Source organism: Sander vitreus, chromosome 3, assembly GCF_031162955.1.
Source record: "Sander vitreus isolate 19-12246 chromosome 3, sanVit1, whole genome shotgun sequence".
Lineage (NCBI taxonomy): Eukaryota > Metazoa > Chordata > Actinopteri > Perciformes > Percidae > Sander > Sander vitreus.
Genome location: NC_135857.1, coordinates 6,692,619 through 6,714,494, shown reverse-complemented (window position 1 = coordinate 6,714,494; position 21,876 = coordinate 6,692,619). Strand labels below are relative to the sequence as shown.

General features: G+C 41.1%; 1 protein-coding gene across 1 annotated transcript in view; it reads right to left on the bottom strand.

Moving 5' to 3' along the window:
* LOC144513768 (RNA-binding protein Musashi homolog 2-like) overlaps nucleotides 1-21,876 on the bottom strand; it is a 375,361-nt gene that overhangs the window by 136,445 nt on the left and 217,040 nt on the right. The window lies entirely within an intron of this gene.

Sequence of the window (21,876 nt, the reverse complement as noted above, 5' to 3'; positions counted from 1 at the left end):
AACCCTTCTGTTCCCGAGCTGACGTGCAGCTCTCCTGACCCTGGGCCGCCGTGCAGCTCTCCTGACCGTGGGCTGGCTAGCGGCCCCATCCCAGAATCCCGGCCAGCTAGCATCCCCCCTGAATCCAGACTAGCTAGCATCCCCCCTGAATCCAGGCTGGCTAGCTAGCAGCATCCCTTGTACCCGGCTGTCTAGCAGCCTCTTAGATCCCCGGCTGGCTAGCAGTATCCCTGGTTCTCGGCTGACAAGCAGCCTCACAGAGCCCTGCCTGGCTAGCAGCTCCCTAAATCCCCGGCTGGTTAGCAGCTCTCCAGAACCTCAGCTGGCTAGTGGCCTCTCCATACCCCGGCTGGCTAGCGGCCTCCCAGAACCACCGCTAACGTCTAGCCTCCCAGAACCGCCGCTGCCGTCCAGTCGTCCAGAGTCTCCGATGACAGCTCTTCAAGCGTCTTCGATGACAGCCCTTCTAGAGTCTTCCAGTCGCCCAGAGTCTACGTCGACTGACCTCCCAGAGTGTTCGCTTACGCCAGTGACGGTGCCAGGGACTGCCCCTGAGGCTTTGTCGGTCTCCAGCACCCCAGAGACCTCCCCATTGACTGCCCCTGAGGCTTTGCTGGTCTCCGGTGCCCCAGTGACTTTGCCCTTGTTTTCGGTCAGACCCACTCCTGCCCCTCGTGCCCTGTTGGCACCCCTGCCGACCTGTTCCCGTTGCCTGTTTGGCGGACCCCAGCCCAGCTGGCCCATCGCCTGTCTTCAGCCCAGCTGCCCCTTCTCCTGCTCGGTCTGCCTGTCCTCCTGAGGGGTTTCGCCTTTGCCGCAGACCTGCTCGGCCTTCAGAAGGGATTCACCTTCGCGGACGGCCTCCAGAGGGTTTTCGCCTTCGCAGACGGTCTCCCAAAGGGATTTGCCTTCGCTGCCGGCCTTCAGAGGGGATTTGCCTTCGCTGCCGGCCTTCAGAGGGGATTTGCCTTCGCTGCCGGCCTTCAGAGGGGATTTGCCTTCGCTGCTGGCCTTCAGAAGGGATTTTATGTGTCCATGAATGAATGTCCGTTTACACTGCTATTACCCAACTGGCCCAGAAAATTGCTGTAGTGTCCTTAGTTAATACATTTCTTTTGATTTACTACTACACAGGAAAGCGCAGGGTCAGCTCTGCCTAAATGGAAAATAACCAGATGGTCCACACAGTGAAACAAGCCCCCAGTCAGCCTTGAGGTGCAGGAATTTGTGTAATCTTGCATGATGTAAAGGAAGATAAATGGAATTATGGTGGCATAAAATGCAAATGAAAGAGAATTTGCTATTTGACTTGAAATTGGCACCCAACTGGGCTAAACTCTGAAGAAGGAAGTGGCTTAATAATGCATGTGCTAATCACAGGCAGTGGTGAAATTAATTCTGGCCACAGAAATGGTAGTGGGCAAGGTCAAAAGCAGATGGTTATTGCCACAGCTGTATTATTTATAAGACTGATTTACAAATCAAGTGACCTTCCCTGAGCTGCAACTGCTCCCCCAGAACTCCCACACAGGGGAGGTAATGGGCCAATCAGCACAGTCATGCAGGGAGCCTGCCTGTCACGCTGGGAACCAACCAGAGAGCAGGCCAGAAGAGAATGCCATCCGCTCCTGAGATAATGGTGGGATGTGCCAATCACGCAGGTTAAAGAGAGTCAATATGTGTGAAGGAAATTAAACCAAACATGAAAGGAAGTTCTGCTGCTCATATTTGATGTTTTTTTTTCCTACAAACTGTAAGTCAGGCAGGCTGCATTTGTCAGCATTTTTACACTTCTTCCAGAACAGAACAGACTTAATTTGATGGAGTCTTACGCTTCCCACCCTGACTTCAGACGGGGACAGACACTTCTTATAAACAGTGACCACCAGGAGCATCCCAATGGGACTCCCTTACTGTACTGTCAGAACATCTAACCAGTCAGGTCACCAGGAGTCAGATATCTCTGCTGGTACCCCAAAAGAGAGGACGCCCCCTGATAGGAAGACTGAAGTGGTATATGACATCATGATGACATCACCTGTGACAACAATAAACCTGAGGACCTGGGACAAAAATTCACACTAGAAACAGACAACATCAGCTGTCTGTGAACACCAGAACAAAACACACAGCACCACCAGAACAGGGGAAAGGTCATCGAGCAGGAGTCAGTGGACGGCTGAAGAAAGATTAAGGAAGACATTCACATTATACACCAGAGACCATCTCCACACAGTTAGTGGTGCTGCATTGTAATTGTACTGAATTGCATGTATTTGCAGGTCTTCATTTTATTGTGTGCATACCAGACACAAACACACAATATGAATTATAGTTCAGTCATTTAAAGAGATGGAACACATTACTGTCATTGTTACCATGATTAGGAGGAGGAATGCACATGCAGTTAACAATGATATCTTAAAGACATCCTCTACCAAATGTTGATGACATTTTTTTGGAAACAGACACCCAAAGAATAACAAGCTTTCTCTGCTTGTTATCCTTCGTTTTTGTCAGTAGAAGTCAAGCTACGTTAAAATGCATTGTGTAAAAGATATTTGCTTTTAAAGGCAATTATTTTCTAGGCTGGGCTTTAAGACCTGCACAAACTGTGCCAAAACACAATCTACAGTAGGTAGGTCTAATAAAATTGTGGTTGCGTCAAATCTTTGTCTGCTTGAAACTGTACAATATCAGTAAAATGGAAGCAGTGAGACATCATTAAGTCACAACATTATCTGCACCGCTTTACTAAAAGATTTAGCTGCCTGACTCATGAGTTATTTCATAATCTGAGTGACCTACTCTTGTGGGTGAATAAAATGACTAACATGACGTGTTCTTAAGGTGCTGTTCCACAGGGCTGTTCTACATGACTTGTAGTCGAGTCCAGGACAAGTCCAAGACCAGGACTAGTCAAGACCGAGTCCAAGTCAAGACCCAGTCCAAATGAGACACTCAAGGCTGAAAAGAAAAAAGAATCCTCTTCAAGACCACTTATTTACCTGTTCATAATTTTTTATGTGAGACAGTTTATCTTCTATTTTAAGATGATAATGTTGCTTTATTGTTATTTGTAATGATAAAAAGCAAGTGTAGAGTACAACACTGTAGGATCAAATTAGGCCATAATATTTACTTTAACTTTACGCTTGGGAGCATAACTGATTATGTTGGAGATTAAAACACTGCCTACTGGAGATTAAAGCACTGCCTACTGACCAATCAATACTCGATTGATAATGGCGTCACCATGCTTTGAAGATCCGGTGGAGCTCGGTGCGCGGAGACAGAGAGGTGCGCTCATAAAAGTTAAAACATTTAGAGCCAGACAACCCCATTAACATTCCCTGATGGGTATCTTTATGAAAGATATAGATTTTGAGCGGAGGGAACTACGTATAGGCTATTTGTCGGCTTCTTGAGCCGTGTGTTGCCAATGCGCACATCGTTACGTTTTTATATTTTTTTATTTGCTCTCACGATTGCTTACCACTGCAACTGAAATAATAGGCTAAAGCAACGACAGTTTATGGAAAGCACAAGTGTAATTATGGTCAGATCTTTTGCCTGATTGATGTGGAAGTGATATTGATAAGCGTTGTGATTTACGCATTTACAGCGTTGGCTATTTTTTTGCCAGCTTTCCATCCTGTTTTAGGAAGCAGCGACTGTATTGCGTTTTGCCTGTAAAACCGTGTTTGTGTTCTTCATATTTATGTAGAATTATAGTTTGCTCTTATGTAAAATATGCATTGGTCATGCTGTGCAAACATCGCCTCTTTTATGTGAACGTGCGCGTTGCTGGATTGGGAAACCCTGGGTTGATTGAACTAGTTGTTAACCACCAGTGGCGCAAAAAGTGGGTATGCGCTATATGCGGCCAAAGCGATGGTAAAAAAAAATCATTTCTACATTTCCTCAATGTTATATAACATTTTAGAGGACTAACAGGCTAGAGTAGGCATCCTGTCTCATAAGATTCCATCATAGAATGTTGACAGAGGAGGGCAGGGGAGCGCCGTGAACGCCGAGCGAGCAGGTACGAGTGTATGAGTAGTGAGTTGTCGGGGGCTAAAAATAGAAAAAGAGAGAGGGAAAAGGAGATGGCATGATAAGGGATGCGACAGCAGTTAAATAAGTGGATGGCAACAGGTAGGATTTAAAGTGAGACGTCTGTGCTTGGAGGCTTGCAAATATTCATGTTAACAGACTAGCTAGCGTTTGCTAACACTGGGAATGTAGCAGCCATGGGGGTTTACCATGGAATCATGCATTCATTTGCTACCAAACTTGGAGGCTTGCAAATATTCATGTTAACAGACTGTTGTCAGACTAGCTAGTGTTTGCTAACACTAGCAGCTAAAGTGGGGTTTACGGCTAGTTTAATGCAAACCAATGTTGCTGATAGCTACATTTAGATTTTGGTTCCAAATGGTACTATGGTACCAATCCTATGCATGACATATCTCAATTTTATTAATGTAAAATAACAACTGGTAAATATAAGGTAGCATGCACAATAAATGACAAGAAGCTGGAAAACATAACTTATGCAATAACTCTGGTTTACCATGGAATCATTAATAGATTTAGTTTTCCCATTAGCTGTTCATGTTAGCTGTGCTGTCAGACATACAGGCTATAGTTACATCTGTTGGGTGACATGGAAGCTGTAATTACAGGGTCACAGCTCTCTCTTTAAAGGTCTATGCTAAGTGGCTCTCCATATTTGTACTTTTTAAAATCCAAAATGTGAATGTAATTTCAACAGTAGCACAACACATAACACATACTAGTTGTCTTATCAGATGCCATCACCAGGCTGATTTAAGAATTGAATTTAGGCTGCTATATTTAACAGTGAGTTCATTTCATTCAGGTGTAAGGATGGTGGATCAGGAAAGACAGGGGAAGGCAACAGGTAGGTCTAACATTAGGTGGAAGTATAGCCACTTGATACCAACAGATTCATTTTTTAATATCATTAATATGGAAAAACTAATGAAAAATCTATTGTTTGTTTGACAATATGTCTTAGTGGAGAAGAACACAGGCAAGGATTGAATGAGAGACATGAGGTCGGCGATGGCATCACGTAGAGATGAGACCAGTGATGACATCAGGTAGGACAAAACTAAATTCAAGTTCAGAGGATTACTCTAATGCCAAATCAAAATAATTTAACATGTTTTGTTATATGCTATTAGGCTAATCTTGCCATTGTGAATGAAAAATGCATTTCTGTATCAAAACCCGGCACATGTGGGAAATATAACAATTAACCTATGTCTGACAGCGGGGGCGTAGTAAACAAATATATATAATATAATATATATTTATCTCATATAATTATGCTAGACCTACAGTGGCTGATATACTTTAAAATAAACCTTTATTATTTAAATCCCATACACACACTTATTTACTTGGGGGGGCAAAATTGTTGCTGCATACCCCTCTGACACTGGGTGGTTGCGCCCCTGTTAACCACCGTCGTGACACAGGTTATGCGGGACCGTGGTTGTTAGGTTAGGTGAAGCCAGGTAACTGACATAAATCCAGGGCATGTTGATCCTGCTTCTTAGTACAGGCCTCCGAACTGCTTCAGACAGACGCGTAACTATCGGTAAGCAGGGTACGCGGTTGCTTGATTGACAGCTGGGGCCCCCTATCGTATTTTATTACTTGCGACAATTCCAGGAGTCTAACGTGCAGCCACTGACCAAGCGGGAGTGAGAACGGGTCAAATTAATTTCCTTGTTTCTGATATGAAAACGAGACTGTTCTCTTAATACATCCATGGACAAGACACGTGTGTGACTCGAACATCTCACATTTACCAACAAAACATACAGCGAAAGACATACATTTTAACATCAATGTATACTGTAACGATTTTTCACAGTTGCTGAAAGCTGCTGCTGTTTCAATCCTGTCTGCTCTCTGCAGCGGGCGGGGCTGCTACTCCGTTTCCCCCCCGCTACTGAGACACACACACACACACACACACACACACACACACACACACACACACACACACACACACACAAGGTGGATGCAGGAAAAACTGCAGCTGAGACTTACAGGATGACCTAAACTGAGGACAGCTACGCTCGTTATTGTAAGTGCAATGATAAGTTAAAGTTCAATAAGTACTTTATCAAACCGTATGAATGTGTGTCCCAGCCCAGGATAGGAAATTAACTAACAATGTAAAGATCAACAAGCCACTGACAGTGACATATGTTCATATTTGATTCATTCAATAAATTATTTTTTGTCTTGAATCTACCAGCCATTTTCATATTATACCAACATTTGCAGCATCCTGAGCCTTTTTGGTAAGGTTCCTAGGAAATCTCAGCCCAGAGTAATTAATTAATAGTAATATCTTCACTCGAGTTTCTGCGCGGGAATGGCACCAGCTGACACAATCTTCTGAACATAGCCATACTGAGAAATACAGCGAGAGTTCTGTGGAGCTGATAATTACCTTTGTAGCAACTCATTTTGCAGTGTTTTTTTTAACAAGCGGTTGCGGTTTTAACAAGTAACTTCTAATATACGACTAATCTTTAATAGGTAATCACCACACCCGCTGCTGAACATACATAACCCAAAATAGGTGGACATAGACGCCCTTCCATTTATTGTTCAAATCAACCAAGGTGCATTACATACTTTGCCACTACACTGCTTACGAGTTGCCACTGCATACGTATGTTGCTGACTAATTCACATAACAATATTTTATATATATATATATATATATATATATATATATATATATATATATATATATATATATATATCTCAATGTTTTTCAGTATGAAGGAACCAGTGAAATTGGTGTTGCTGCTGTTTTGCAGGGGAGAGTCCTGGAAGAACCATTGACAGATCGTGGCACTACTGTGTCCAGTGTCCCCCGAGATGCTGCTTGGAGGGAGCAAACTAGACTTGTGGTTTTATATAAATATATATTTATATAGATACCCTTAACCTGTAAAGTACTTTATATCTATACAATACTATGATATATGTACAGGGCTCGACAGTAACGGTTGCCCGATTGCCTTTGGCAACCAGATTGAGTCAATTGGCAACCGTTTTGTGGCCTCTGGTTGCCCCCTTTGGCAACCACCTGTTCAACATTTGTGTTTTTTTAATGTATAAAAACAAATCAAAACCTACAAAACTGGAAAATCTTATTTCAAAATAAGTCAATATTTTATTTGGTTATCTCCGTAAAGTTTAAACACTGTTTGTGCGCAACACATTTCAACCGCTTTCCACACACATGCGATTGCCGTGAAAAGATACAGGCAACGCAATTTTCTGTTCACGTTAATAGCGCATGTTAAAATCCGGTGCTAATATGGTATCTACCAGACTGAATAGCAACGCGGATTTTGGTGCCATCTAGCTAAATGTCTGCACTGCTCTCTGATGCTCCAAAACAGACGTTAGTCAATAGAAGCATCGCTGCATGTCAAGCAGGTAACATTAGCCTACCATTAGCTACAGTAGTAACTGGATTAAACACGGTTAAAATGCTGACAGCTAAATGGTGTAAAAGTGTGTCTGCATTTCACTGTAGAGGATTCCAACAGCGGGACGTACAACCGTCTGCTGCTAAAGCTATGAGCTAAGACACAAACTAGCACTGGTCAACGCTGTTGTCGGAAAAACTAAACAGATGGGACTAAATGTTGCGTTTACTGTTAAACTGGTAAACCTCGTGGTGCATTCAAAGTTATTGTAAAATACCCTTTTCTCATCCGTTTGTCTTTTAACAGCAATTTACTGGTGAAAGAAGTAATAATTAAGTTCTTACATTTTTCATAATCATTTTAATTCCCCCTTTTTGTGCCGAGCCGAAAAATGTATCCGATCCGTGACTCAAAACCGTGATCCGATCCTGAGTTCTGTTATCCGTTGCTCCCCTATTTGAGAGGGATGGGAAATTATATTGCAACATTATTAAAATGTGTAGTAACAAATGAATTGCTCCAAATATAGGCAATTTAAAACATGCCAACCGTGTTGTCAATTTCAGCAATCAAAAGCTGATGCTTGGTTGCCAAGCTGGCAACCACTTTAAAAAGTTAGCGTTGAGCCCTGATGTAGTTGGGTTTTTTTGCTCACTGAATAAATACTTTGACAAGTCTTTGGAGTGTTTGTTGAGCAGTTGCAAGATTTCAAGTTTTATTAGGCACGTCAAAGTATCACAGTATGTTACATAAAAAAACGACAACTTGTACATAAATGTAACCCTACATGATGCTATGTTCCGTCGTCGAGTTAGCGAAGCCTCAAAGAGATGTAAATAAATATTTAACATTTGTCACTTCATATTTGAACTACCATAAGTCAATACTAACAGGTGATAAAGTATGAACAGGTTTTGAACTCGACATTACATATTTCAAACCAACGTGCTGAGTCAGTTCAGCCGAGGGCTAACATTATAAACTAGAGTGCATAAGTGGATGTTAAACATAAGCATAATATGGGCAACTGTGATAACAAATAACTTGGGTCCTTTTCTACAATAATGCTACTGTATTTCACCGAGCTACATGACCACTTCGGTAATTAATGTGAGCGTATACACGTTTCAGGGATAAATACGTTACTTTTTTCTTAAAAGAAAGTCCTCTTCATAAAAAAGCTGAATATTGAGTTATAACTGAGCAGCCTGATGTGTAGAGGTCTAATGTTATACTGTAACAGACGACACAGCGCTGTGGAGATATGCTTCATGCCAGCCAGCAGACCACACCACACTAAAAAATGCACAGGTTAAGTAACCCCACCTGTTTCCAAGAAGAGTCAGCTCCACTCCCCGTGTCAATTCCAGCATGTTCCAGACCGACGGAGTTAACAGAGCAGAAAGCTTTTGCCTCCTGATTGGACAGTTTGATTTCTCCTCTGACTAGATGGTCAGTGGGCAACGGGGTGATTGGCTAGACAACTCACGTGTAAAAACTGGGTCAAAATTCGTCCTCGTTGTCGGTGCGCGATCTGTGCTGCCTGCACGATCCAATATGCGCATGCAGATGGGGGATGACACACAGCAAAGGGCAGCAGGTCGGATTCGAACCCTGCGCCGCTGCAAGACTCAGCCAACATGGGGCAAACACTCTTACTGGCTAGAGGCTGTCCCAGCCAGGTGGTATTTTTGATTGAGAGATTGTGGAGCAGCTTCAAAAATCAAAATAATTGAAATTATGATTTATTTACACAATATATCAGCTAAAAACAGTTTAACACAGAAGTTTAAAACATATACCCAAGTAATGAATGGTAGAAATAAATAGCTAAAAGTACTGACTAAAAACAGTCAACAGTTCAAATGATTAGCTTAAAGTAATGGAAAACTGTTGAAACATTAAGCCTCACTTCAAGTAAAAGGCCTAGCTAGTAGTGGAATTTCTAACCAAACCAACCTAAATGTTTACAGTTCAATTGCATGAAAAAGTAATAATATCCACTTTAATATAATACGTAGTGTTATACATTTGGAACACATTGGGAATTGATAGGGTATGTGAGTTAATATGACAGGGCTGTGGGGGAACCTCAGACCAGAAAGATTGGAAAGCACTGATCCACAGTATTTTATATTATTGACCTACCGGTATATTACAGACATGCCTCAATAGTTGTGTTAATCATAACACCGTTGTGTTGTTTGAATTACAACAACATATCTCCTTGTGTGACTAACGTCATCCTTCACAAGCAATCTAACATTAGCCCAGCATAGATACAGTCTATGCATCCAACATGTCATCTGAACACACCAAAAATGTCACAATAAAGCCACATGTAAGAAGTTTGTAATACTGGTTACATAATGTTAGTTATCGTGTTTTATTAACCTTAATTCTGCAGAGGCTATATTTTATTGGCTTGCAAAGTAGTTATCCGTTGCTAACGTTAGCTAATTTATGTAAAAAAGCAGTAGCTAACTAACGTTACTGCCAAGATATGGTTTTGTTTTAAATTCCTTTAAAAATAAATAAGGATATACTAACGTTACCATGCACAGTGCAAACACATGACAACACTTCAAGTTTTTTAACTTTACGAGTCTTACAACACCTCTTTGGTCTCCAGTGAAACCATATCTTTGCAGTAGTTAGCTAACGCTTCTTCTTTTTGAGATAAATTAGCATTAGCACCAGATAGCTCTTTCGCAAGCTAATATATCAACAGAATAAAAAGTTAATAAAACACAGTAACTATGTAACTAAAGTATTAAATACTACTTACATGTGGCTATAGTGTGACATATAGGTATTCTGTTCAGTCTCGCATTGTGAGACCTAATTTACAGCGCTACGAGGCCTGCTCAGATGACATGTCGGCTGTATAGACTGTATGTTATGCTGCGCTGCTGTGTGCTAACGTTTGATTTGAGATTGATTGTGAAGGATGAGTCAAACTAACATTATCACACAAGGAGATATGAGTCAAGCAAAACGGCATTATAATACACAAAAATAGATATTTCTGTGATATAAGTAAATAACATAAAATACTGACCGAAATGTGTTTGAATCCAGTAACGTTGGTCAAGCAGCTCCACTGAAGTCAGTATATGCTGTACCAGTATGCTGATCAACAGGTGTTGACTGAAAGACTGTTCCCCCTAGATTTGTGTTTCCTTCTACTTGCGATCTGATTGGAGACACACAGCCAATCAAAATTTACCTTTAATTCTCTGATTGGTTAGTGTCACGATTGACTGCTGGAGAGGAGGTTTTTCAAGTTCACAATTTGTGTCTTTATTAACAAAAATGACACGAAAATATACTCAAACCAAAATATAAAAACAATATTAAACTGAGGCAAAATTACAGCAACCAAAACTGCAACCTCACAGCACACTGCCAAGTTTTCTTTCACCTTCTTCTCCTGAAGCCTTTTTAACTCAGCCTCCCCTAATTGGAACCTACCACCTGCAAAGGTGATTATAGGGTGAGCTAACCTGAGCAAGCAACAGTAACACTTAAGTTTCTCAAAACATCATTACACAATTGGATAGATCCGTTACTGCTGACATTACTATTTATACATAAATTGCCGACAACAATCTACCGAGCGCCCGGTGGTCTAGCTATGTCCTCCAGATGACAGGTCATGCCTTCGCGACGAAAACTTGAAGTTTATTCCCCCTTTAAAAATAGACTATTGTCTGTGTAGTCATCCTTCTCAAAATGTTCGCTGCAAATGCAATGCTCTTTAGCGCGTAGTACTTGTATGGGAGTTTGTACATCAAGCTGAAGTACAACTAGCCACAATTGCAGCATCTCATGGTCATGGAAAGGTAGACGATGAAAGCTTAGGTTCTTGTATTTTCTCATTCTGTTGCCACAATTTGGAAAGGCACAAACGCGAACCATTTCTTTTCCCCAGTAGATCAACACGTGTTATTCTTACTCCAAGCTTCTTCCCTTGTGAACACCTCCGCTCTTCACTCTTCACAAACTACGCTCCGATCTGCACACTACTGTTTACCTTTTCCTGCTACAACTGAATTCCCACAGGACTTCAGCATGAGAGTACAGCTAGCCTTCTCTAACGGTATCACTGTGCAAGCCTCAGACATCATTTGGCCCGTTTCCATGTAGTTACATAGTCACTGATATGGTCATAACCACTACAGTGCTCAATTAGCTATTTTTGAGGGAGGAATAAACTTCAAGTTTTCGTCGCAAAGGCATGACCTGTCCTCTGGAGGACATAGCCGGACTACCGGGCACTCAGACTGTTGTCGGCAGCGGCAGGCGACGAAGGTGGGGACGGGAGAGAAAGCAGAAGCAAGGAAGCCGGTCGGGCCTGCTAGCCCGGCTAACCGGCAATTTCCACTGAATGCGTAACGCTGCGGAACAGCTCCGGAACATCAACGGAGTCATTAGGTTTCCATTAAAGTCAATGTGTGTATTTCCACTGACTGCGGAACGTCTGCGTCCCTACTCCGTCCCAGCTCCGACGGTCCGCAGCCCTCCGGAGCAGATACGCAGAGCTTCTATTTTTGCCGGACGCCGGACTGGCAATTTCCACTGGATGCGTAACGGCTCCTGAACGTCGATGGAGTCATTAGGTTTCCATTAAAGTCAATGTGTGTATTTCCACTGACTGCGGAACGTCTGCGTCCCTACTCCATCCCAGCTCCGGCGGTCCGCAGCCCTCCGGAGCAGATACGCAGAGCTTCTATTTTTGCCGGATGCCGGAGAGCTCCACAGCAATTCAGCACACGGCAGATAGTGCGGGACAGGAAGTCGTATGTAAAATACTCCGTGCTCACGGCGGATCATATTTCCCTGCAATACACCTTGAAAACACAGCACAGAGTTGTTTCCCCTCTACTCCTCTGGATGGAAACAAACTGTTGTTGGTTTTGTGGTTCCATTCTACGTGAATTCGCGAGAGATTGTGGGTCCTCGTGACTACAGCTGTCAGTCTTGGCCGCAGCCGTGCCGCAACAAATCCGGACCTAGTGGGTATTGACGGACAGCGGAGCACGCAGCGGTTCCGCAGCAGAGCCGGTCCGCAGATGTTCCGCATCCAGTGGAAATCCACAGTAAGGGAACTACCACACAGACCGCCACTGCCAAGCCTCCTATTCATTAACGCCAGATCGATCGCACACAAAATGGATGAGCTACAACTACACATGGAACTGCTGTGTGATGATTATCCCCGAAGCCTGGCTGAACACACTCATCCCGGACGGCAGCTACATACCTGCAAATTGCCGTTTTGAATAGGAAAATGTCATCCACGTTAATCGTGTAGATCCGAAGAGTTTTTATTTTGGGGGGGGGTCCGAGACCTTAACGACCGTTATCTACCGGACCAAATAACAACGCGGATTTTGGTGCCTTATTTAGGTGCCACTTAAATGCCTGTGCTTCTCTCTGATGCTCTGAAAAACGGATGTTAGAGGGAACTGAAACATCGCCGCATGGGACGCTAGTTAACACTACACTCGACAGCAGTTAACGTTAGCCTACCGTTAGCTAGCAGCTGGAGTAAACACAGTTAAAAAGCTGACAGCTAACTGGTGTAAAAGTGTGTCTGTCCCTTCTGAGTTTGCAGGTATGCAGCTAGCAGCTAGCAGGGCAAGCTAGCTACCGGCAGGATCGAGACAGGATAGGTGCCATTTTCAGGACTGGTCCAGATCCCTGCAAGGACCTCGGAAAAAACAATTCAGCCACTTCCACCACTAGGTGGCGCTATAGCAGAAATATATAGCCATATAACTCCCAAACCGTACATCACACAAAAAAATACACATATCCACGCGTTCCCTGAATTCAGCTGAATCTCCTGATATAGGCCACGCCCATGCCTACTTTTTCTAACTCCTCCTAGACCGTGCGACCGATCTGCACGTAACTTGGCGACCGATCTGCACATAACTTGGTACCTAGCATCTCCAGACCGACCGAAGTTATCAAAATAATTTTTATCGGATGAAAATTGCGCAAATTACGCACAAACAAATTTGTGTAGCTAGCTATGAAATCACGAACTTTGCCATATGTTGGTCAAAATAAATGCTATCATTTCGAAACTTTAGATTCTTGTTTGCCATGACCCTCTGAGGCTCCCTAACCAATTCGTCAAAGTGGGTGTGGCCTATGGGACCCAAGTTTGGATTCACCACTTACACTAATGTGAGCAATTTCTAATTTACAGTGTAGATGTACAATGGCTCATGGAAAAATTACACACATGGACCACTAGCTGGCACTATAATGACATCAAACGTGTTTTTGCCTATAACTCCCACATTCCACATCGCAAATTAGAAAACCTTACATCGATGTGTTCCTCGACTCGAGCTGAATCTGATGATATATGCCACGCCCATTTCCGCTAAAAGTTTTTTTCGCAATATCGCAATGCACAAAACCAACTTTTGCGACCTATTGGCACGAAACTTGGTACGTAGCATCTCCAGATGCATCTGACCAAAAGTTATTAAAAGAATTTTGCTATGTTAAACTTTTCGCAATTTACAAGCAAACTAATGTCGTCGCTAGCCACAAAACACGAACTTTAGCATATGTCGGCCAAATTAATAAGTATCATAGCAAAACTTGGTATTGTTGTTCCACATCCCACTCCGAGCCTCTGTACCTAATTTGATGAAAATCGGCCGTTAGGGGGCGCTATAATGAACGTACACGCGTTTTGGCAAATAAGTCAATGCATTTAAATGGGTAAACATTGCAATGGCAATATCTTTACCGCAGTAAATGCTATCATCACAAAACTTGAGATTATTGTTCGATATGCCACTCTGCGGTTCTACACCAGATTTGGTGATGATCGCCCTTTAGGGGGCATTATAATTGAGGTAAAAGCATTTTGGCCTTTTACTGGCGCCGGGTAGGCTTAGACCCCGTCATAACTGCTTGCAGTTCTAGTTAGGGCCCGAGCGCCGATAGTGGCGAAGGCCATATTGGAACTGAAGGAATTATTAGGGCACGAGCGGCGACAGCAGTGAAGGCCTTATTGAAACTGAAAGAATTATTAGGGCCCGAGCGCCGACAGGGGTGAAGGCCCTATTGAAACTGAAGGAATTATTATTATTATTATTCTTTATCCGGCAAATGAATTGCCTTTTTGAGGGGCTTAACATATTCAAAAGTCTGGTGAAAGTTTACATATCTTAAGGGTTTTGTACAGTGGCCCTGAAGTGCAAATCACAACAGCAAATAGGAAAATATTTCAACAAATCATAAAACACAACGGCAAATAGGAAAACAAAACGACAAATCAGAAAACATATATTACAATATTCTGTCAGGAACTTTGCCCGCAATGTGCGAAGTTAGGTAACGTTACCGACACTGATAGGCTTTAATGTAAGCAATAGTTGTTTTCTCTTATTTATCCCATGTCAATAAATTAAAAACTCATGGGAGTTCATGTTTGTAGTAGTCATAACACTTACTGGTAAGGAGAATTGCATTAATTAATCTTAATTACATTAAGTTTACAGTAGTTAACCGTTTACATTAGCTTGTAGTTTACTGCATGTATGTAACATTAGTTCATTGTCCAGTAGCTTCTAGCTTTCAGACAAATGCAGTGCAAAATATGGTCAGCAACTACAACGTAAATGCTACCAGCTAATGAGCTACCACAGGCAGTATTATATGCAGTAAACTGCAAGTGAGAAAGGGTAAATAGTCCTGTAAACACACAAACTACAAGGCTACAACCAACATATGAAAAGTCATAACACCATTGCTAAACACCCACTAACACAGTAAAGGTAGGTGTAAGTGTATTAAATGGTCAACAGTTGTCAGTTAAGACCATGATGAAGAAACTACACCACTACACAGTTATATGAAGTACCTTCAATATATTCTGATATATATATTCAGATCTCTACTCATATATTGAGGAACGTGGCAACGGCGCGCGTACACGGTTGGCGAGTTGTTTGCTGCGCTTGTTGCACTTTTTATTGGATTAATTCATTTCTCCACGCATCTCAAATATCGGTTGATCAAGCTTTCAACACCGAGAAAATCATTGCTGCTATTTGACAAAAAACAAAGCATATGTGCGCGTCTTGAACAGAAACAATTCCAACGCCAGAGACAGCACACAAACAAACATTGCCACCTGAGTGTCTACTTGCTGTTCATCTGCGCTACAGTGGTATTTTTTGCCTCTATAGTTGGATCCTTAATACCCAGAACCTGACCAAAGTCTTTAAGAAATGTTTAAACACTAAGCTTTGTCCCCAACAAACTTCATCTGTATAACTTCAGATATGGGCAACTTACCATTTACCGCTCATTTTTAATCTTTGGTCCAAGGCGCACTTTACACACGACAACATGTCACCCCAATCGCATCAAAGCAAACAAATCTTGTGCGGTGTCATGCCTTTTCCTCCTGGTCTTACTTGCGGGAGATGTGCAGCTCAATCCAGGCCCAGGCCTTGTGGATACACCTGTTGACGGCGTGACGGGCCTCTTTCCTCGCCAGCGAGTGGAGTTTCCTGCCCTGGATTCCACCGGTCCGATCGGCTCCACGCCACCTGGAGTGCCCGCAGGTTTCCGGACTCTATTTACCAGCGAGGACGGGGCCTGGCACTGGGATCTGAACGTGCAGTTCCGCGACATCGGGAATCCTCCCGATGTCATCCGACGGAGCGGGCAGAGAGGCCAGCCTGTGCGGTTGAAGGGTTGACGGGTTGAAGGCCGGGACGGCAATGGACAACAAACTAGGCCTAACCAGTACCCTGGACCACTCAGCTGACAGTGCTAGCGGGCGAAGAACAGCTGTCCTCGCCAAAGTAAGACCACTCCAAACACAAGCACTGACCAAACAGAGACAGACTCTATTCTTTCAAACTGTTAATCATGCCAAAGTGGTTTGGGATCCTACGGTAAAACCTAAAGGTATTTTGTGAGATCATTTAAACATCCAAAGCTTATTTCCTAAGCGAGACAAGATCAGGATATTGTTGTTTGAGTCCAATATCGATTTTCTCTGTATTAGTGAAACTTGGCTACATGATAAAATTCCTACCAGCATAATCGATGTTCCAGGATATACATGTTTTAGAAGGGACCAGACTGTGGGCAGGGGTGGGGGTGTACTGATATACATTAAGGACTCATTTAATGCAAAGGAATTTTTTCCAACTGCTGATATTTCTACTGAATGTCTATGTATTAATGTAATATTGTCGCAAAACATGCAATTTTATATTTTAGTGGTATATAATCCCCCCCTCGGCGTGCACTGCAACGCTATGTGAAAACCTGGATGCGCTGTTTAAGAACTTTAAGCACAACAGCAAGGTGCTTCTCTTTGGATATTTTAATACAAATTGGTTAGACAAACACTGCAGAAAAAAACTGAAAAATCTCATATCCAAACATGACTTCAGTCAAATGATTGAAGCCCCTACACGTATAATAATCAAAGGAATAATCAAACTCTGATAGATTTAATTTTCACAAACAAACCTGACAGAATCATAAAAACATAATTTAGTCACTGGTCTTTTAATTGCAAGAAAACTGACAAAGAAAAGACTGGCTAGGTTTATGAATCGAAATCAGAATTCATTTAAACTTGAAATCCCTCATAAAAAACTGAGGGTGTTAACTGGGACAAGCTCCAACAATATGACCAAGTAAACGACGGCTGTAATAAGCTTATTTGAGAGTATTGTTGATAAATACATAAAAAAGCAAAAAAAAATTCCAGCTACCATGGATGAATGATAATATTAGAAAATTAATGAAAAGGAGGGACCATGCCCTGAAATTTTTTATCAAGGCTCGACGAGACATTGATTTGAAACAATTTAAAGGTTTGCGTAACCAAGTTGTTAAAGATCTCAGAATGTCCAAATCAAATTATTACATTCAAGCTTTATCAGAGGCCAAAGGGAATGGCAAAATAATTTGAAAGCAACTAAATCCAAAGGGTAACGCCACCCAAAACAAATATGAACTTAAAATGGGTGAAAACATCATCACTGATGCACAGTGCACAAGTTGCTGACGAATTCAATAACTTCTTCATATGATCTGTTAACAACCCTGCATCAAGCTTTCCAAGTAGGAACGATATAAGTCTAACAACAACAGACCTGCTTGAAGATCAAGACAACTCATTTCAGCTCAGTGAGGTCGGTCAGACAGCTGTTCTGAAAGCTATACAGGACCTAAACACCACCTTCTCAAAATATATTTATAATTTAGATACAGCTCTTCTTAAAAAATATAGTAGCATTCTGGTCCAGCCTCTTACCAATCTAATTAATATTTCCATTAAATCCAGGCAATTCCCAGATGGGTGGAAAAATGTTTTGGTAATACCTCTTTTTAAATCTGGAGATGATAAAATGTCTTGTAATTAAGACCTGTTAGTTTACCTGGAGTCCTGGAGAAGATTGTTTCAGAACAACTGATGCACTACCTTGAGACAAACCATTATCTGAGTCCTCTGCAATTTGGATTTAGGCATAATCATTCAACAGAATCCGCTACTTGTTTATTAATCAAATATATATGTTGTTGGTGCAGTATTTCTAGATCTAAAAAAGGCATTTAATACAGTAAATCACAACACCTTAATTTCAAAATTAGCCAACTTCAATTTATCCAAACAGTCATTGTCATGGTTTGAATCATATTTAAAAGGCCGTGAACAGTGTGTCATAATTAACAATGTGAGATCCACCTTTCTCAAAATTGAAACAGGGATCCCTCAGGGCACTGTTTTGGGACCCATACTCTTCAGCCTCTACATCAATGATTTGCCAGATGTATGTCCAGATATAGGTCTACAGATGTATGCAGTGGTTTAAGCATCTGGTAATACCTGTACTTCTGTGGCTGAAAAACTAAATGCCAAATTAGACAAAATATCATCTTGGCTGGCCTCATCTTGTTTAACTTTAAACACTAAAAAAAAAAAACTCTGTCTGCTTTTCCATTAAAATACTACATCTAACACAACTGTTGAATGTACACATTAATGGGGAGCTTATTGAACAAGTACCTGAAGTGAAGTATCTGGGAATAATTATAGACTATCAGTTGAACTTCAAAAGTCATATCAAGAAAATCTGTAAAACCGTTAAGGCCAACTTGTTTTATGATGATAAGAAACTGCCTGACTCTTGACTGTGCTTTTTATTTTTTTCTTTCACACATATCGTATGGCTTGACCACATGGTCCCAAGCTCACCAGATATCAGTTAAGACCATAGAGTGTCTTTATAACCGAGCCTTGGAAGTCCTGGACAAGAAGAGAATAAGGTACCATCACTGCCAAATTCTAAGCAAACATAATATTTTAAGTTTTGCTAATTTTATCTCCCTGCATTTTGTTAAATTGGTCTTCAAATGCCTAAATAATGCTGCTCCCCCCCCCCGTTTGCAAAACAATAACAAAACAGCAAAGTGGTACCAGAACCACGCGTTAAAAGGCAATTGTAGCATCCCTTTCCGTAGAACATAATTTGCCCAAACTGCATTTTCAGTAAAAGGGGCAAAATTATGAAACTCTCTGCCATACCACTTGAAATGTATCCCAACATTAGCCACCTTTAAAAGAAATACCAAATTGTGGCTAATTCGGGAACAATCTTGCTCTCATATTTAGTTTTTACACTGTGCTCTCTTTGTATACTTTCCTTCCTTTTTCATTTCATTCCATTTTATTTCATCTTTGTTGTATTTTTAATAATAATGTAAATCTGTATTTTTATTTTTAACCAAAAGCCCTACTAGGGACAAGTGTCGTGAATTAGCTTCGGCTAAAAACACTATGATACATACATCAGATAACTGTTGAAGCTTATCTATGTTTTTTTGTATCTGTCTCTATCTAAATAAACCTTTAATAAATATACTTGTGATACAATTCTAATGTTACCAGGACAGGTTGGATAACTACTGGCCTAACCTAAAGCTTTCTCCTTCTGTCTGCAGATAACTACTGGCCTAACCTAAAGGTTGAATAACTACTGGACGTTCAGTCCAAAGCTTTCTCCTTCTGTGTGCAGTCTTGAAGCAACACCATCATCGGCAGCTGTGTCTGATCGCCCTTCATGTTAAATATACTTGTGTACAGTATATAGTAATGTTTGAATAAATGTTATAATAAATATACACCTTTTGTTAATGTCTTTTTAGAGGCTGTATACCTAACGAGTTATTAAAACAGGTAGCATCTGAATATAATTATTCAGTTAGAAGTTTCCTGTGTCCAGGTCATAATTTGATGGAAAAATAAACAATTTATATTATATACACACCCAAAATCTTAAAGACACAGACAAACCAGTTAATTTAATGCATTTATTTTTTTAATGGCAATCTCTAATATAGCAAATAATCTATTCAACATCTCTCTTTGGCCTCTGTCTCCCTGCTTGTCTTTTGCTTTCCCTCTCCTCATCTCTCCCTTCTGGTGATGCTAGTGCAGCCTCCGTTTGTTCCTTAGTCCCCTGTTAAAAGACAGCAAACACAAGAAAAAGATATTTACCGTTATGAATCCTATAACAAAACGTTATACTTGTTACATGGGAAACTACTCATACATTTTAGCTTTCATTTAACGTTGCTAGTGAAGTTAACAAGGTGCAGCTTTACTTCCCATCTTGCAGCTACAACTGATAAACACATACAGTAACGGCTTATAAAAAGAGATGAAAATGCCATTAATGACAAATGACATTAAACTTTGCGAACACAAATGGCATAAAAGACAGCAACCCAGTTAGCTAACAGCCTAATGTTAAATGATAGGTTCAGTTAGCTTAACGTTAGCTCGGGGTGTATCTACCTAATTATAATAGCAATTTGTACCAGCATTAAAGCGTTAAGCTTTACATTGATGTAACACATTAACGGTGATAACAAATGTACGACAAACACTAAACATACTTACATTAAAATGATAATTGTGCCATCAGCGATGCCGCTCCAACTCCCGCTTAGGTCCGCCATTGTTTTTTTTTCAACAAGCTGGAAAAGCCGCGTGCATAGGATTGTGGATGATTTGGGAGCGCGAAAGACAGACAGTGCATCTGTCCAATCAGGAGGGTCCGTCCTCTGCTAGATAAGCCCTACCTTTTCCCGTAGAAGTTAATGCCGTTGTGTTTCATGATTTGTTGAAGTGTTTTCCTATTTGCTGTTGTGTTTTCCTATTTGCCGTTTTGTTTTCCTATTTACCGATGTGTTTTCATATTTGCTGTCGTGTTTTCCTATTTGCTGTCGTGTTTTCCCATTTGCCATTTTGTTTTCCTATTTGCTGTTGTGTTTTATGATTCGTTGAAGTTTTCATATTTGCTGTCGTGTTTTCCTATTTGCCGTTGTGTTTTATGATTTGCCGTTTTGTTTTCCTATTTACCGTTGTGTTTTATGATTTGTTAGTTTTTTCCTATTTGCCATTTTGTTTTCCTATTTGCTGTTTTGTTTTCCTATTTGCTGTATTGTTTTCCTATTTGCCGTTTTGTTTTCCTATTTACCGTTGTGTTTTATGATTTGTTAGTGTTTTCCTATTTGCCGTTTTGTTTTCCTATTTACCGTTGTGTTTTATGATTTGTTAGTTTTTTCCTATTTGCCATTTTGTTTTCCTATTTGCTGTTTTGTTTTCTGATTTGTTGGTGTTTTCCTATTTGCTGTCGTGTTTTCCTATTTGCCGTTTTGTTTTCCTATTTGCCGTTGTGTTTTATGATTTGCTGTTATGTTTTCGTATTTGCTGTTTTGTTTTCTGATTTGTTGGTGTTTTCCTATTTGCTGTCGTGTTTTCCTATTTGCCGTTGTGTTTTATGATTTGCCATTTTGTTTTCCTATTTGCCGGCGAATAACTTTACATCTGAAGCGTTTAAAGACTCTATTTGTCCATTGTTTATTTCTAAAGAAACACATCAATGTATAAAAGGCTCCATTACCTTACTGTCGCATAGTAGTGGAATTACCGTATAGTACAGGAGAAGTTTGCAGGCAGTTTTGACTTACATTAGCTTTTTAAGTTTAATTACTAATGTTAACTAGCATTTTAGTTAGCAATAATTAGCCTGTGCCTATGTTATCTCCTTACATATACCTACGCTCTCCGTCTCTGCAAGATTCGGAATGATTGAGATTTCTCTTGGCACAGCTACCAGAAGACTTACAACTTTCAGACAGGTTGCTCACGTCACATTTACGTTCTCTCTCAGTTGGATGCTGCGCAGTAACGCTCAGCGCTCACCCGAAAAGTGCTTCTAATATCCTTCACTGGTCTCCGTCCAGAGCAACGGGATCTGTTGGTCCATTGTTATATACTGTCTATGACCCTAAACCCAAAAGGAAG